This window comes from Silurus aristotelis (assembly GCF_946808225.1).
Source record: "Silurus aristotelis genome assembly, chromosome: 4".
NCBI lineage: Eukaryota > Metazoa > Chordata > Actinopteri > Siluriformes > Siluridae > Silurus > Silurus aristotelis.
The window spans coordinates 33375357-33394153 of record NC_139577.1 but is presented as its reverse complement, the minus strand read 5'-3'; the positions used below and the strand labels follow the sequence as shown (position 1 = coordinate 33394153).

The 18797-nt window shown below is 41.8% G+C and overlaps 1 long non-coding RNA gene across 1 annotated transcript in view; it reads right to left on the bottom strand.

Annotated features, from left to right (window-relative positions):
• The window catches only part of LOC310724635, a 314813-nt gene that overhangs the window by 274205 nt on the left and 21811 nt on the right, over positions 1-18797 (bottom strand). The gene's annotated exons all lie outside the window — the stretch shown is intronic.

Below are 18797 nucleotides of genomic sequence, written 5' to 3'. Positions count from 1 at the left end.
TAATATGGAGATGAGTGATTTAATGTGGGACCCCTGATGGGAGCAAACAGAAGAAGGAGGAGATTTAGCTAGCTTGCTTCATGACCTTTTTTCTATTAGCAGAGCAAAAATATACAGAACATGTTGTCGTATTGTGTCTAAAAAGTCATTTATGTTAAAGAGGATCCCAGAACTTATGTATTTGCAACAGTAAATCTATGTTACAGTGGTTACAGTTGTATATTTAGCAATTCCTTTATTTAGAACGATGATTAAACTGACTGCAACTACACTCTAAACACACACCTTCCTGCCAGCCAATCAGAATTAAGTATTCAGATTGGCTGGCTATTGATTGGCTATGTTGTTAATTCAGAGGCATAAATGCAGCTCTGTACTTCATTGAATAAGTAATTAGCATTAATTGATGAATTAGAATTTGAAAAAACCTAAAAAGTATGAATACGTCCTTATTAAAAAAAAAACTAGCTGGACATTATGCGAGCCATCATGTCATTTAGGTTCTTAGGAAAGCAAATGCCAAAACGCTGCAGCCTCAACTTGGGCTATTGAACTGATGATATCCGAATTGTGGAAACGTCTTCTCGTGTATAAGCTATGATACGATCTCCTGGCATATCGCCCACACCCTCACCTCCAGCTTCACCTGCCTCACCTCGGCGTCTCCCTCCAGCTGGAGTGGGAGTTCACATTGGGGGGGAAAAAAAAAATCACAAGATGAGGCCAAAAGAGCAGGAAGGGAGATGTTTAATTAGCACATGAGAGCTTTAAGCAGGCGGTGAGTGTGAGTGTTAGCGGAGGTTCAGCTTTGTCAGGATGCTTTACTGACTTTATTCCAGCAGCCATCTGCACACGGTCTACGAGAGGTTACGGTACGCACGACATCCATATGTGCTCGATCTGTCTCTCTGGCTCTCAATCACACACACACACACACACACACACACACACACACACACACACACACACACACACACACACACACACACACACACACACGTTCACTGAAACCTGCATCAGTATGAATGCGACGCGGCCGTAATTGAATGCTAACGTCGTTACTGCACGATGCGCTGAAGCGGATTTTATTACATTATGGAACTATTCATGTTTAAATTCTTCAACTGCGTTTATAACCAGTTCCCTCTCAATTTGGCCAACGCTAAATCTTATTATGCTCGAATTTCCTTGACTGTAACCTTCACCTAAAAGATTCAGCTGGCCAAGTTTTTCACTCCTGCCCCAAAATCGAGGTGGAATACAAATAAAGCAAGGAAGCAAGCAGCTGTGAGTAAAATAAATTCTTCTTCTTCTTCTTTCGGCTGCTCCCATTAGGGGTCGCCACAGCAGATCATCCGTCTCCATACCACCCTGTCCTCTATATCTGCCTCTTTTACACCAACTACCTGCATGTCTTCCCTCACCACATCCATGAACCTCCTCCTTGGCCTTCCTCTTTTCCTCCTACCTGGTGGCTCCATCTTCAGCATTTTTCTACCAATATAATTCATGTCCCTCCTCTGCACATGTCCAAACCATCTCAATCTCGCCTCCCTCACCTTGTCACCAAAACATCCTACATGTGCTGTCCCTCTAATAAACTCATTTCTAATCTTGTCCATCCTCGTCACTCCCAACGAAAACCTCAACATCTTCAGCTCTGCTACCTCCAGCTCCACCTCCTGTTTTTTACTCAATGCCACTGTCTCTAATCCATACAACATCGCAGGTCTCACCACAGTCCTATAAACTTTCCCTTTCATTCTTGCAGATACCCTACTATCACAAATCACTCCTGTCACTCTTCTCCACCCACTCCACCCTGCCTGCACTCTTTTCTTTACTTCCCTAACACACTCTCCATTACTTTGCACTGTTGACCCCAGGTACCTGAACTCCTCCACCTTCTCCACCTCTTCTCCCTGCAACCGCATCACTCCACTGCCCTCCCTCTCATTCACACACATGTACTCTGTCTTACTCCTACTGACTTTCATTCCCCTTCTCTCCAGGGCATATCTCCACCTCTCCAGGCTCTTCTCAACCTGCTCTCTACTCTCACCACAAATCACAATATCATCTGCAAACATCATAGTCCAGGGAGACTCCTGTCTGACCTCGTCCGTCAACCTGTCCATCACCACCGCAAACAGGAAAGGGCTCAGGGCCAATCCTTGATGCAGTCCAACCTTCACCCTGAACCAGTCTGTCGTACCTACTGCACACTTTACTGCCGTCACACTGTCCTCATACATGTCCTGCACCACCCTCACATACTTCTCTGACACACCTGACTTCCTCATACAATACCACAACTCCTCTCTCGGCACCCTGTCGTACGCTTTCTCTAAATCCACAAATACACAATGCAGCTCCTTCTGTCCTTCTCTATACTTCTCCATCAACATCCTCAAAGCAAATAAGGCATCTGTGGTGCTCTTCCTCGGCATGAAACCATACTGTTGCTCACAGATGGTCACCTCTTCTCTCAGCCTGGCTTCCACTACTCTTTCCCATAACTTCATGGTGTGACTGTCAACTTAATTCCCCTGTAGTTACTGCAGGTCTGCACATCTCCCTTATGCTTAAAGATCGGTACCAGCACACTCCTTCTCCATTCCTCAGGCATCCTCTCCCCTTCCAGAATCCTGTTAAACAATCTGGTTAAAAACTCCACTGCCATCTCTCCTAAACATCTAAACGCTTCTACCGGTATGTCATCTGGTCCAACCGACTTTCCATTCTTCATCCTCTTAATCGCTGCTCTCACTTCCTCCTTACTAATCCTATCTACATCCTGCTTCACCAACTCCACATCCTCCAACCTTCTCTCTCTCTGATTTTCCTCATTCATCAGCTGCTCAAAATACTCCCTCCATCTTCTCAACACACTCTCCTCACTAGTCAACACATTTCCCTCTCCATCCTTTATTGCTCTAACTTGCAGTACATCCTTCCCAGCTCGGTCCCTCTGCCTGACCAATCGGTATAAATCCTTTTCTCCTTCCTTAGTGTCCAACCTCTTATACAGCTCCTCATATGCCTTTTCCTTGGCTTTCGCCACATCCCTTTTAACCTGCTGCCGCATCTCCTTGTACTCCTGCCTACTCTTCTCATCACTCTGTCGATCCCACTTCTGTTTTGCCAATCTCTTTCCCCTAATGCTCTCCTGCACTTCCTCATTCCACCACCACGTCTCCTTGTCTTGCTTTCTATTTCCAGATGTCACACCAAGTACTTTTCTAGCTGCCTCCCTCATCACTCCTGCAGTAGTTGCCCAATCATCCGGCACCTCTTCACCACCACCAAGCCCCTGTCTGACCTCTTCCCTGAACCTCACACTACACTCTTCCTCCTTCAGTTTCCACCATCTTATTCTTCTTTCAAACCTTACTTTCCTCCTCTTCTTCTTCGCCTCCAAAACCATCCTACAGACCACCATCCGATGCTGTCTAGCTACACTGTCCCCCGCCAACACCTTACAGTCTCCAATCTCCTTCAGGTTGCATCTCCTACACAGAAGATAATCCACCTGTGTGCACCTTCCTCCACTCTTATACGTCACCCTATGATCCTCCTTCTTCTTAAAATACGTGTTCACCACTGCCATTTCCATCCTTTTAGCAAAATCTACCACCATCTGCCCTTCCACATTCCTCTCCTTAAAACCATACCTACCCATCACCTCCTCATCACCTCTGTTCCCTTCACCTACATGCCCATTAAAGTCTGCCCCAATCACCAATCGTTCTTTCCTAGGTACACTATCTACCACTTCATCTAATTCACTCCAGAATCTTTCTTTCTCCTCCATCTCACAGCCAACTTGTGGAGCATAGGCACTGATGACATTTATCATCATCCCTTCAACTTCCACCTTCACGATCATCACCCTATCAGAAACTCTCTTCACCTCAACTACACTCTTACTGTATGCTTCTTTCAGAATCACCCCTACACCATTTCTCTTCCCATCCACACCATGGTAAAACAGTTTAAACCCACCTCCAATGTTCCTGGCCTTACTCCCTTTCCACTTGGTCTCCTGAACACACAACACATCTACCTTTCTCCTCTCCATCATATCAGCTATCTCTCTCCCTTTACCCGTCATAGTACCAACATTTAAAGTACCAACCCGAACCTCTACTCTCCTACACTGCTCCTTTTCCTGCCGTCTCTGTAGACGCCTTCCTCCTCTCCTTCTCCTCCTTCGGCCAACAGTAGCCCAATTTCCACCGGTACCCTGTCGGCTAACGATACCTGTGGCGGTCGTTGTTAACCCGGGCCTCGACCGATCCGGTATGAAATTCTCATTTGTGATCCGCATATTTGATTTGGCACATGTTTTACGCTGGATGCCCTTCCTAACGCAACCCTCCCCATTTACCCGGGCTTGGGACCGGCACTAAGAGTACACTGGCTTGTGCCCCCCTAATGGCTGGGTTTGTGAGTAAAATAAATTAATGAATAAAAATCTAATAGAGAGAATGATATGAACTCCTTAACCATAGCAATCACAATAACTTGTTATTGTTGTTTTGATCCTAAACTCTAAAAAGAAAAGTCACGTTTTCAGATGTTTCCACCCAAAAAAAAAAAAAAAATTATTACTAATAAATAAGGCTTCGTTTAAACTAATCCAGAGAAATTCTAACGCTTCTCGTCTGCACGTTCATTTTCAATCACTTCCCAAAAGTTGCTCGTCCACATGAAATGTCTGAAAACACTCCCTGTATTGCGCAAGCAAAACAAGAAACCCACGTCATTTCCGCCTGGTGTTTACTTTCCAGCTCTTTGAAACGTAGCAGCAATGACTACAAATGCGTCGCTTTCAAAACGGAGTTTCTTTAATTTATCCAGTTTGGAGAGCGTTTTCAAAAAGCCACGTTTTCGTTGACCGAAAAACGGCGTCTCAATGTGGACAGGAGACCAAAACGGAGAGAAAAATATGCCAAACTAAAACATTAGTGTGGACATGGGCTAACATTTCTACTTCTTCAGGGTAACACTGAAGCTTCATGCGTATTATTCGAGATTCAAGAGTTTCTTCATATATACAGGAAATTCCACAGATAAAACTCTATGTAGTTAGTGAACAACTCAAGAGCTTTGAGGATGGATTTGGACTGTGATTATATCAAGAATTGACCACAGCTGGCATTTAATCACCTTTAATGAATGGACATTCGGTGCCACCCAGATAAGGATGAGTCCATCTCAAGGTTCCTTCACCATGCTATTTCAGGAAGTTTTTCCTCACCACACTCCCCACTGACTCGCTCAATACGAATAAACTTTTATATATCAACAATTATATGGTACAAACTTTTACAATTCTTTTATTAGCAGCTTTGAGACAATGTCCATTGTTAAAAGATCTTGAGTGGACTGCTATAGAGCTCTTGAACCCTATTGAACACCTTTGGGATGAACGTGAACACTGACTGCACCCCAGGCCTCCTCACCTTCTCACCTAAATCACTACCTGACTTTACTAACACCTTTGTGGTGATAAAAAAATATAAAAGCAACCTGGGAATAAATGTGGAATGTGATGCTCAAAAATAATGAGGCAAAATTAAAACCTTCAACTATTCCTACCTTAGATTAAAAAAAAAAAAAAAAAATATATATATATATATATATATATATATATATATATATATATATATATATATATATATATATATATATATATATAAAAAAGTCTTCTTCACTGAGGGAAAGCAACCTGAACCGAAACATAAATATGTTAAGTGGTTTCTTTTAAGAATTAACAAATAAAACAACCACAAAAAACATATAACTATAATGATAACACATAAACTAACATACCTATAGAAACTTGACATCTAAGAAATTAGTATTAAAAGAATACTTTCCAGAGTGTCAAATAATGAAATAAATATAAAATAACTAATAACAAAGGAAGAGGTTTTGAGTAAAATTAATATATTCATAACATTTTACAATTAGTGTTTGAATTTACGGTACAGATAGAACAGATAAAAATGTGTGAATAAATTGCAATTTAATATTTAAATAAATTGTCAGCCCTAATTATTTTATTATATCTTCTAAATGGACAATACTACAGAAATAAAACTTGGATATGTTTTAGAGTATCAATGTGCAGCTTGTAAAGCAAAATACAGACATTATTGTCTTATTAACTGACAACAAAAGTGAGTCCACCCTCAGTGATAACAGCTGTACGTGGTGTAAACGTGCAAAGCCACGCGTCCTATTAATCATGTTCATGCTTGACAGAACCAGACAAATGTGTCCATCTTGTATTAGAGCAGTTCAAATCTGGTGCTTTGAGTCCAATTCTCTCATGGTAAAGAGTCTCTGAGGATTTGAGAATTAGAATTGTTGCTCTCCACAAAGATGCCATAGCTGTAAGAAGATCAGTATTACCCTGAAACTAAGTTACAGTACAGTGGTCAGGGTCATTTAGAGGTTTTCCAAGACAGGTTTCACTCAGAACAGACCTCACAAGGAAATAGGGTCCTTGTGCTGTGCATCAGGTGCAGAAGCTGCTTCATAAAACAGAAGCATGAATGCTGCAGCGTTGCTTTAGAGGTTGCAGAAGCAGAAGATCCGCTCATCAGTGCTCAGACCGTACTCCACACACTGCAACAAGTCGGTCTGCAGGCTGTCGTCCAAAAAAGAGCCTCTTCTGAAGCTGCTTACAAGAAACCCAAGAACAGTTTGCTTATGACGACCTGTCCAAGAGCATGAACTACTGGAACCATGTCCTGTGGTCTGATGAGATAAACCTGTTTGGCTCAGATGGTGGCCAGCATGTGTGGCGACACAGTATATCTTGCCTACAGTCAAGCATGGTGGTGGTAGCTTCATGGTCAGGTACTGTAGAGCTGCAGTTTATTGAGGGGAACATGGATTCCAACATGTACTGTGACATTCTGAAGCAGAACATAATGCAGTCACTTCAGAAAATGGGCCGAACAGCAGTTTTCCAACATAATAACCACCCCAAACACACCAAAAAAGATGACAACTACCTTGCTGTGAAATCTAAAGGTTGAGGTGATGGAGTTGCCAAGTATGTCTCCAGACCTGAACCCTATTAAACACCTGTGGGGAGCCTCATGCAGAAGGTGGAGAAGCGCCATGTGTCTAACATCCAGAAGCTCCGTGATGTCATTATGGAGAAATGGAAGAGGATCCCAGCAAAACCTGTGCAGCTCTGGTGAATTCCATACCCAGGAGGATTGAGGCAGTGCTGGATAACAATGTGATCACACACGATATTCACACTTTGACATGTTCACTTGGGGTGTACTTACTTTAGTTGCCAGTTATTTAGACAATAATGGCTGTATGTTAGTAAATCTGTACTGCTGTACAACTGCGCATTGATACTCTAAAATATATCCTTTTTTTTTTTTGTACTCCTATAATACTTTTTATTTGTATATTTATATTAGTTATTTATTCATATACACTGCAATTTGGACTGGATTTCATTGGCTAAAGTTTAATCCAATCTAATCTAACGCAGGTACTACTTCCAAATTAAGCGTTCGAATTTGACCTAGATAAAGTCGTCATGAAAGTCACACCCGGTGTCCTTTCCCCTTCAGTAAACTGGCTTTTTATTCACATTTGGTAAAAGAGCAGTTTTCAGGTGTCTTCCAATATAAAGAAAGAAAGCAAAAAATTCAAATGTTGGCACCTTTTGTAAAAGACAGAATCCATTTCCACCAGATGCGGACCATCAAGATTGATCGTGTTCATTGTTGATACTTTAGCAATCCACTCCTGTCTCTTATCTTGTAAACATGTCGCAGGTCAGATCGGACTCTTCGGCAATTGGGCTAAACACGATAAGAATGACAAACAGTGCTTTATCGTGGTCACCTCTAGTCCCAGGCCTGGAGCGCTTTCTGTGAGTAAAGTCAAGGGCGAATTCCCGTGAAGGACACGGTGCAGACGCTCATGCCGCTCGTGCTACTCAAGACACTCTGCCACTCTAGTTGAAGACACAGCCGGTCATTTATTTCTGTAAGACAGAGTGAGCACCTCTCGCTGGGCTTGATTGCGTCCCATTTCGCTCTGGTGATTGTGTGACCTTCCCTATGCCGGCTGGAACACTAAATCTCTTGTAGTCTAATAACGTCGGAATGATGTAAGCTGGAATTGGTGTGGAGCAGCACTAATTAGTTACGGCTTATAATAACACACCCTCCCTCCGACCCCCCCCTCTCGTCGTTCCCTAGCGAAACATGTTTTTTTTCCTCCGTCTGCATCTCTCTCACTCCCTTGCCTCTCTCCCTTAGTGCTTCATCCCGCTCCCTCAACCCTGTCTACCTCTCTCTGTGCTTCATTAGCGCTGTAGGATTACTTAATGGAGAAGATTAGATAAAACACACACGATCATGGCGCTGCTCAAACTGAGCGGTCATCCTCCAGAGAAAGGAAGAAGCAGCTCACTTGTTTCCCCCTGGATGGGACGAAAGCCAGCAGGAGATCCTATCGCTCGAACACTCAAACCCCCGAGTGGGCACCTGCCAAAGCTGGAAGAAGTTCGTCTGTATCCTCAGTGAAGCGCGCCCAGTGCTACTAAGCAGACACTTTTTTTTGCATTTCTACAAATCTGAGTCACTATATTTGGGTACGTCGGCGCAGGAAACGAAAAGTCGCGCTAATCTCGCTGTTAATGAAATCAGGAGAAAGATTAGAACTTTTGAAAGCTGAGCTCACACTTTCTGATCGCGAAGAAGAACGCTGCGAGTATTTACGGACCGACTTTGGACGTAATGACTCGCCCCACTCCCTGTCGTTCAAGGCGCTGGTGATAAGCCAATCTACTAGGTACTTATAGAAGTTGCAACCCAAATGCCCCTTAACTCAACTCAGTTAAAGTATGGAAAAGAAAGCAGTTCAACTTTTTCCCTCGGCTCTCGGTATGACTCACATGGGCTGGCAGCAGGTTTCATTTCTGTCTCTTGAGATAATTGCATCACATAGGCATCACATAATGTAAGTGGGTTGGCCCTACTTAGCCAAACGAAGTGGACTGCGCTATAATAAGCTTTTAAATACACACTTTCCTTGCCTTGCACTTGCTCCAAAGACCTGAACCAGAAAAATTATCGCTGCGACAGAACGAGCGAATAAGTCGGAACGGAAATTGCTCTAAGTGATACATTTCAAATAGCGTTCGTACGCGAGATGCTGCAAAATCCTTTCTAGCATGGAAAGCTAAATAGGAGGAAGCGTTCTGACGGGTTAGCTTGTCGGTGAGAGCGTGATGCAATAACATTAACATTTACGGCATTTGGCACATGCCCTTATCCAGAGCGACTTACAATTATCTCATTCATACAACTGAGCAGTTGAGGGTCAGCAGCTTATTGCTACTGGAATTTGAGATCACAACCTTCTGATCAAAAGCCCAACCAGTAACACCATGGCTATGGGTTTGAGCCTTGTATGGGCCGCTTGCAGGAGGGAGTAGTTTAGTGGTTAAAGCACTTGTTTTTGATGAGTTCAAATCCCAACCAGGCCAAGCTGCCACTCTTGGGCCCTTGAGCATAGTAGCTCAGTTGTATGAACGCTCTGGATAAGGGCGTCTGCCAAATGTCATAAACAAAAATTTTAATATAAGAGCACTTGATGTGGTCTGCGACTAGATGAATTCCTCATCTCAGTGGTGTAGATGGAAGCTGATCATCCATACAGACTGCTCGAGAGGTATCCCAGTGTAGAAATTATGTATGGGCGCTGTGTGGTGTGTTTGCAAGCGTGTATGCTCTCGAAGGCTCCTGCCGAAATACCATTTGACATGTGCAGAATGAATCAACACACCAAATACAAATACAAAGGCAGAAACCATTTAAAATGAAAGTGCTACATAGATTAAAAGAATGCTAAAGCACCTTAGTCCTGATGTTCACCCAATTCGATTCCTTAGGTTGTGGAGATTAAGCGCGGAGAAGGCTGAGGTGGGTGCTAACCATAACCCTAAACTGAGTTAGGTTTGGGCATCAGAAGATGATAAGCATGGATTGAAATTGGAGTATTCCATGAATTCCATGGAATAAAGAAGAACTTGGATTCAGAAATGGCAAAGAAAGGGGATACAAAGTTTATAAGATATGGGTTGTCAAAGCTTAAGAAGAATGTGGAACAAAGTAGAAGTGGGATGGAATACCCATGAATTGAGATGCCCATGGAATGGTGTGGAACTGGGATAGCATTGGAATGGGGTGAGTTAGGAGTGGGATGAAGTGGGAGTATGATGGAGTAACGAGGTGCTCATGTGATAATGTGAAAATTAGTGGCATGGGAACAAGGTGAGTAGGGTGTGGAATAAATTTGGGGTAGAATGAGATGGAATGAAGTGGGATTGGGACCAAGGGGACTCGGGTGGAATTGGGACGGAGTGAATTGAGGTAGAATTAAGATGAAGTGGAATGGGGTAGGAGGGGGATGAGTTGGAATTGGGGTAGGATTGAGATGAAGTGGAATGGGGTAGGAGGGGGATGAGGTGGAATTGAGGTAGGATTGAGATGAAGTGGAATGGGGTAGGATTGAGATGAAGTGGAATGGGGTAGGAGGGGGATGAGTTGGAATTGGGGGTAGGATTGAGATGAAGTGGAATGGGGTAGGATTGAGATGAAGTGGAATGGGGTAGGAGGGGGATGAGTTGGAATTGGGGGTAGGATTGAGATGAAGTGGAATGGGGTAGGATTGAGATGAAGTGGAATGGGGTAGGAGGGGGATGAGGTGGAATTGATGTAGGATTGAGATGAAGTGGGTTGAGGTGGATTCCCACATCCCACACTCCCACATCTGTGTACTTATACATTTAGAAATAATATATGTGCATTTCTCACACTTCCGTCTTTTACAGCATTTCTTTCTTCTCTCCTCTATAGCAGTGTCTTTAAAGGCTGCTGCTTAGTTCGAGAACAAAGCTGTACTGCAGCTGAAATCATACTGAGAGTGAGGCATAGACTCTAATCATGTCCTTGTGAGGGGAAAGAAAAAAATAATAATTTGTAAATATATATTTTTATATATAATTGTACAATTATAGCACCAAATCTTCTCCTAGTTATATGTGCAACCATAATATATACATAGTTTTATTTTATAAGCAGCATTTATTTTCTGAACATTTTTATTTCATTCGATAATTTTGTAGTGCATCTCAAACAGCAATTCAGGTCCCTATTGGAACATTCTAGTTTAGTGTTTATCCCATTAATGTAGCAATAAAGTTACTACTTGGCAGACAGTTTTATCCAAGGCCACTTCTAGCTGAGTGGAGTGGCTCAAGCTAAAGGGGGTTTTCTCAAGAGCCCAATAGCAGCATCTCGGCCAGGATTCTCGTTTGTCGCCTTGGTTTTAAACCCTCTGTCAGACCTAGCAAGATCTCCTGCAGATAACATGATCATTAATAATCATAGGGAGGTGCTCAGTGGTCAGGCATTTAAAAATTTGGATCCGAAGGTCACGAGTTCAAATCCCAGCCACACCAATCTGCCACTGAGAATGAGATAAATGTAAGTCGCTCTGAATACAGGCATCTGCCAAATGCCTGATCTGCCAAATCCAGAGCGACTTACATTTATCTTGTTCGTACAGCTGATCAGCTATGAGGTTAAGGGCCTTGCTCAGGGGCCCCAATAGTGGCAGATTGGTGTGGCTGGGATTTGAACTAACCGATGCCTGACCACTACCACCTCCCCATGATTATTAATGATCATGTTTTCTGAAGGAAATGTAGGAAATGTAGTTAAGATAAACTACACAATTACAGTAACATGAGTAAATGTACTTTCTTACTTTCCAACTCTAATTATAAAAATAATAAATTCTTACAATCAGCAGGGTACAAGAAAGACATGCTTCCAGAAACCTTCCACATTTCTGAACAGCTAGTCTTCCAACAACATTCAAAGACCTACTACTTTAAGAATTGGCATTTATTTATTTATTTTTTTTTTATTTTTTTTTTTATTTTCAATGAATGTCTATGGACAGTTATTTCCTGTTATCACTTATGCTAGAGCAACCATAAATATGTTTTTCTGAATGGTTCATCTGCATTTTTCCCCTCCTTAAATTAGACAGAACTTACAGAGAAACCATCAAACACAAACTTTGTCTTGAAAAAGTCTGAAAACATCTGCTTGTTACAAAGCAATGCCGCTGGAGACTCGTTTTAAACTACAGAAATCAGCTATGCTAACACATGGACACTACACTAAAAGCTGCATTGAGAATTCAACAGTAATCGATATCATTAATGTTAGCTAGCTATTAATTGCCTGCACTAGCATGTGGAATTAATGTGGTTCATTCACGGTATGTTGCATGAATGTAAGCAGCTTGTACTGTATGTGAATCCTGTGGTACGGAAGTAATCGCTATGTGGAAAGCAAACTAGCACTAGACTAGCATCTGCTATAAAAAATAGAAGATGAAGTGAAAGTAGCATATGCTGTACGTCATGGTTCTAAAATTCCTAGTGTGAACGTCTTACATTGTTAAAGACGCGGTACGCAGTGCACCCGGCTGTGATTAGCAATTTAACCAGATGATGTCAGATGTAGACTTGCCATCTTTTCAACCAAAAAAAAAAAAAATCCATGATTAATTAAAGCACAAATGTGGATAAGACGATAAAAATCACTACTTTTTCCCCACTTACATCATTCAATAGAGACTGAATAGAAAACTCCAGAGCACACTGTTCCAATTAGCAAATGTGTTTGTGTATAATGCTAACTGTGTACAACTAATCTAACCACATTGAACCTAATCCCTTCAATCCTCTATTTCCAGGAGAACGCCTGCTCCCAATTACCGAGAGACAGGAAATGAAGTCTCGAGGTTCTTCTCATCTGATGAGCAACACATCAGATTAAAAAAAAAGATGGATAATATATATATATATATATATATATATATATATACACGAGTGTGTATATAGCTAACACAAAACTTTACCACTGGGAAAGATTCATGTCTGATGGTGACTGGAGTGCGTTTGGCGTTAATTTATTTGACACACAAGGGAGATATGAGAGTATTTTAGAGAATGTGTGTGTAGCATGTGATTAAATTTCATCACTGGTCTATACAGTAGGATAGGATTAGTAGGATAAGACTGTGAATCTTCTGATTCCATAAAACAGAGCTGTTTTGTTCTTGCTTGGGGTGTTTAGTACTGTTTTCTGGCCACAAGCTTCAGGATCTTAAAAGGTCATAATCTGATTTGCAAAGCAACCAGTATTGTGCATGAACCTCTTCACCCATCTCATGGATTATTTACTCTTTTGCCATCTGGGAGAAGATCCAAGTCTTCCATGCTACCACCACTACCAGTCTCTGCAACCATTTCTTCCCCCAAGGCTCTTTAATTACTCTTCTGCCTCGCACAGGGGAGGTCAAACACCTCACCTGGTACAACTGCACCAGACTGGCGTATTTATAACCCGACAATTATTTCACACTGTTGTGTCCTGTTATGCTTCATGAAGGTCCTGGACTCTTCCAAACGAGTTTTTCTTAAAAAAAAAAAAAGGAAAAAAAGAAAAGAAAACCATCATGACACGTTGCAGTTTTCTGGAGTCAGTGGACCTCACAGAATCCTGTACTCGGTTCTGTTCAATGCAGTTGGCTGCAAGTAAACAAGATAATAACACACTTGCCTCCAGGCTACAAGAAAAAAGTCTATGGGTGGTCATCTGCCACGTCAATCAAATTCAATCCTGTAAAAGCAGGTGCCTCAGGACCATGCTTATTGATGAAACGTTCCGATCTAACATCTGATGGAACTTGCAACCATGCCCAATGTAGATTTCTGTCTATGGCATTTAGGAGATTCTTTTATCCACAATAACTTGGTTATCTTATTTATACAGCTGAGCAGTTGAAGGTTAAGAGCCTTGATCAAGGCCTCAGGAGAAGCTTGTCTGTGTTGGGATTTAAACTGACTATCTTTTAATAAGTCCAACGTCCAACTGAGCGATCATTAAGTCTGTTAAATCTGTCCAACTTGCATTTACAGTATGGCAGAACCCAACCTACACTATATTGGCAAAAGTTTACGGACACCTGGTCATAAGTACGGTATGTTCTTTTTTGAGCATCGCATTGCTAACACCCTTATAGCTGAATCAATCTTTACAAATCTGTGTACATAAATTATACATTTACATTAAAGGTGTGTCCAGCAAAATTGCCATCTTTTTACCCTTTTAATCCTGATCTCATGAGATCCTTCTCGTATTTCTCGTCAGAACTCGAGTAGATACCAGTGGTGGACGAGGTACAAACTATGAGTTGAAATTTGACCAGGTAGAGATGGACACTGAGTGCATCTCTACTGCGTGTTTGACCAGTTTTTATCCTCATAAATAAAAAGGAATTTTACAAAACGTAGTTTATTAAAAATTACAATATTTGACATTAAAATGTAGTTAAGTAAAATTTTTCCCAAATGGAAATACTCCAGTAAAAAAAGATCTACTTAAGTACAGTAACAAATTCCATTTACTTAACGTGAACGTAGTACAGTAGGAACCATACCGACGTGACTATTGCTATAATATAAATCTGGCAACTCTGATCGTCCAATCAAATCCATGGACCAGATGTTATAAACGGTCATTCGGTTACAACCAAATGACGACTAAACCCTCTCGAGGTTTCATGAAATCTCAGGGAGTTTTTCCTTGCCGTAGTCACTTTGTGAAAATAAAAAATAATGCGTAAGTGAGACCGCCCTCTAGTGGAAAGTCCCCATAGTGTTGTTTTTGAATGCAAAAATAAATATATTGCATAAAAAAAAATATATATATAATAATTGCTTTGTGGGGAAACAGCAGCAAAACTGAAGTTTAATTGCTGTATTGAAATTGTTTTTCTTTTCATCTCCTCTCCGAGTTTAATAGGATTTGTCTGGGGTGTTTGTGTGTGTTTAGTTTCTCGCTTTTTCTCATTCTCTCTATTTTACCACCGAACCAGGAAATGATTGCAAAGGAACACCTATTAGATGCAAGCGTTATTTTATTTATTTATTTTTTTGCCCGAGCTGTACAGTTACCCGGGCTGATGAGCCAATTTCTTTATTCCCTTTTCAAAAGCAGTGCGTTGAGAGTCGGCTGCAAATTGGCCCATCTAGCTCAGATGAATACAAAACGAGGCTGGTGTTGAATACCAAAATAACAGACATTAGCGCAGTGCGTGCTTTTTTTTCCTCCTGTCGAGACGCAACATGTAAGTAAAAAGACAACTGGGGGGGGGGGGGGGATTTTTTTTTTTTTAAGTCGATCCTGAAGGCGAACAAGCAAACGATTGCAATAACATGAGTCATACTCTGTAACTTCACACGTGTCAATAAGATTTCCTTATATATTTATTTATTTATTTATTTATTTATTTATTTATTTATTTATTTATTTATATATTTATAAATTCTTTTCCCCCCAGACTCTTGCCGAGCCGATGGGGTCAGTCTGACGCCGGTGAAGACCTGCACGGTAAAAGACGTTGCGATCGAGAAATATGACTCGTGAGGTGACGGGAGACGATGCACGTCTGCGACACGTGTCAGACTGCATACGGCGTCCCGGATCACGTCGATGTGACTGCAATAAATAGAAAGTACGTCTGCCTGAACGATGTCCCCCGGCATTAAGCGGTTACAAACTGAAACCGTGTGTTAGAATACGGAGAAAAACGCGAGAGACGTGGAGTGAAAGAGAGTTGATGGATGGAGACGAGAGGTGTGATGGAAATGAAACTGCAAGACAGGGTCTTTGACAGGGACAAAAAAAAAAAAAAAAAAAGAGTAGAAATTTTGAATAACGAACAAAGAAAAAACAAATGCAGCCAAAAGTATTGGAACACCGATTTTTCCATCCATGTGAGATTCTTTCCCAAACTGTTACCACAAATCTGGAGGCACACAAATGTACAGGACGTGAACTCGAAGACCCGAACCCCAAAGCCGGCTCCAGAAAGATGTGTTTACATGGGAAAAGCAAAAGATCTCCTACTAAAGAGCTCCAACCCTGTGGAACAGGATGAATGTAAACATCAGTACCTGATTTTATTACAGTCTTGTGGCTGAATGATGACAAATCTCCACAAAATCTAGTGGAACATCGTTCCTGAAGAGTGGAGCTCATTATGTAGAAGAGCAAATGGAAACTTTTGACTATAGTACATATGATGGGGGGAGTGAGTGAGAGAGAGAGAGAGAGAGAGAGAGAGAGAGAGAGAGAGAGAGAGAGAGAGAGAGAGGAAATTAAAGGTTTTTTTTAAGGTTAAGGGACGGAGAAAGTGGCATTGAACGAGTAGAGTGAGAAGGACAGCGTGGTAATGAGAGCGAGAACGAGAAAGTGGGTGAGAGTAAAATGGACAAAAGTACAAAAAGGAGAAAGTAGCAAGACAGAGGAGGAGGAGAGAGAGAGAGAGAGAGAGAGAGAGAGAGAGAGAGAGAGAGAGAGAGAGAGAGAGAGAGAGAGAGAGAGAGAGAGAGAGAGAGAGAGCATGGAAGGGAGTTAAAAGAATGTGTGTGATGAAGAGTAAGGTGAAGCAATGTGTGTGTGTGTGTGTGTGTGTGTGTGTGTGTGTGTGTGTGTGTGTGTGTGAAATAGACAGAAAAAAAGGTTTAAAAATAACTCGAGACTTTGGACAAGTTCAAGTGTGTGAGGAAGAAAAATCAAAAACAGAAAAGGGAAAAAACAAACGTTAAAATAAAAAGAGAACGAACAACATAATGACAAAGTGAGAGAAGTTGAGAAGCTGTGTGCGTGTGTGTGTGTGAGGGAGAGAGAGAGAGAGAGAGAGAGAGAGAGAGAGAGAGAGAGAGAGAGGTGTAAAAGAGGGCGAAATGGTAGATGGAAGAGAAGGAATGAACGACATGACAAAGTGAGAGAAGTTGAGAAGCTGTGTGCGTGTGTGTGTGTGTGTGAGGGAGAGAGAGAGAGAGAGAGAGAGAGAGAGAGAGAGAGAGAGAGAGAGAGAGAGAGAGAGAGAGGTGTAAAAGAGGGCGAAATGGTAGATGGAAGAGAAGGAATGAACGACATGACAAAGTGAGAGATGCTGAGAGAGTGTTTGTATGTGAAAGCATAAGAGAGAGAAAGAAAGAATAAAAGAAAGAGAGAAGAAGGAAAAGAATTGTGGAACAGAGTTAGAAATGGAAGGAGTGCAGGAGTGTTTGTGTGTGAAACGAGTTAGAGAGATAGACAGAAAAGGTAAAAGACCGTATGAATGAAAGAAATGTGTCATGTTCTCATCACTGACTCCCTCTGTCTCATCCACGTTAACTCCAGACTTCTTACTGCCTTCTGTCCTGCTCATTGTGAGCTTCAGAAACTAGTCTACGTGTGTGGTGTGTGAGAGACAGGAAATGATGCACCAGTGGATTGAAGAAGCTGCTCAATGACAGGAAACAGGTTGATGTGCTGAAAACGGCGCAATGAGAAGAGAAAATATTGATCATGTCACCAAACAGATTCAATCTAAAGTAACGAGTCTGATGTGAACATGTAAGAAGTAGAAAGTGCAGATTTTTGTGTAAGAAATGTAAAAAGTCCCAAAAAAAATAGTGAAGTAAAAGATTTATATTAAAATTTATATCATAAAAATCTACTTAAGATTTACAAATTACAAAGTACTTTAATACTTCCCACTTCTGGTATGCGCGTGTGTGTGTGTGTGTGTGTGTGTGTGTGTGTGTGTGTGCCCATGTATGCGTGTGTGTATGCATGCGTGTGTGTGTGTGTGTGTGTGTGTGTGTGTGTGTGCGCATGTATGCGTGTGTGTATGCATGCGTGTGTGTGTGTGTGTGTGCATGTGTACGGGTATGTGTATGCGTGTGTGCGCGTGTGTAAATTGCTTTCGGATGTGTACAATGAAAGTGAGCAGCCACAGGTGCAGTAGGTGAGCGTGATCAGCGCTGTAATGTGCGTCTGGACCTCACCTGTGGCGGAAAGGTCAATTTAATAAATCAGCTGAGCTCAGCATGAGAAAGAGAGCGAGCGCGAGAGAGAGAGAGAGAGAGAGAGAGATCATCCTGCACTTGTGTAAACAAGGCCCTATAAATAAATGATCATTATGGTCTGATCAGCAGCACAAGGGTGTTTTTGCCTTCCCATCTCTCTCTCTCTCTCTCTCTCTCTCTCTCTCTCTCTCTCTCTCTCTCTCTCTCTCTCTCTCTCTCTCTGTCTCTGTCTCTGTCTAAAGGTGATGTAGGAGTCATGCATAATGCATGATAATGGAATTGCTCGGGATCCGAGCATGCTGTGTGTGTGTGTGTGTGTGTGTGTGTGTGTGTGTGTGTGTGTGTGTGTGTGACACCTAGTGATCACGCATCATAACTTCATTTCCTCATGTAAAACATTATCCATCCATCCATCCATCCATCCATCCCTATCCAATGATGACATTATTCAATTAAACAAATTTGCTGAAGAAGAAAGAACGAACGATCTGCAAATCTGCTCTCGCTCCGTCTCTTGCTTAGTCTCTGTTTTCCTCCGTCTCTCGTTCTCACTATTTTGCTGTATCTCACTTTCTCACTTTGTCTTTAATTTTTGCTTTCTATCATTCTCTTCCAGTCTCTCTTCCTTACTTGCTCTGTCTCTCGTTCAGTCTCTCATTGTTGCTTCCTCTCGTTCTTGCTCCATCTGTCTTTCTTGCTCTCTCTTTGTCTATCCTTCTTGCTTTGTCTCGTTCTTGTAGAGTGAAAATGAGAATGAGCGACTCGTTCTGCACACTGTATTATTACTGCATTATAA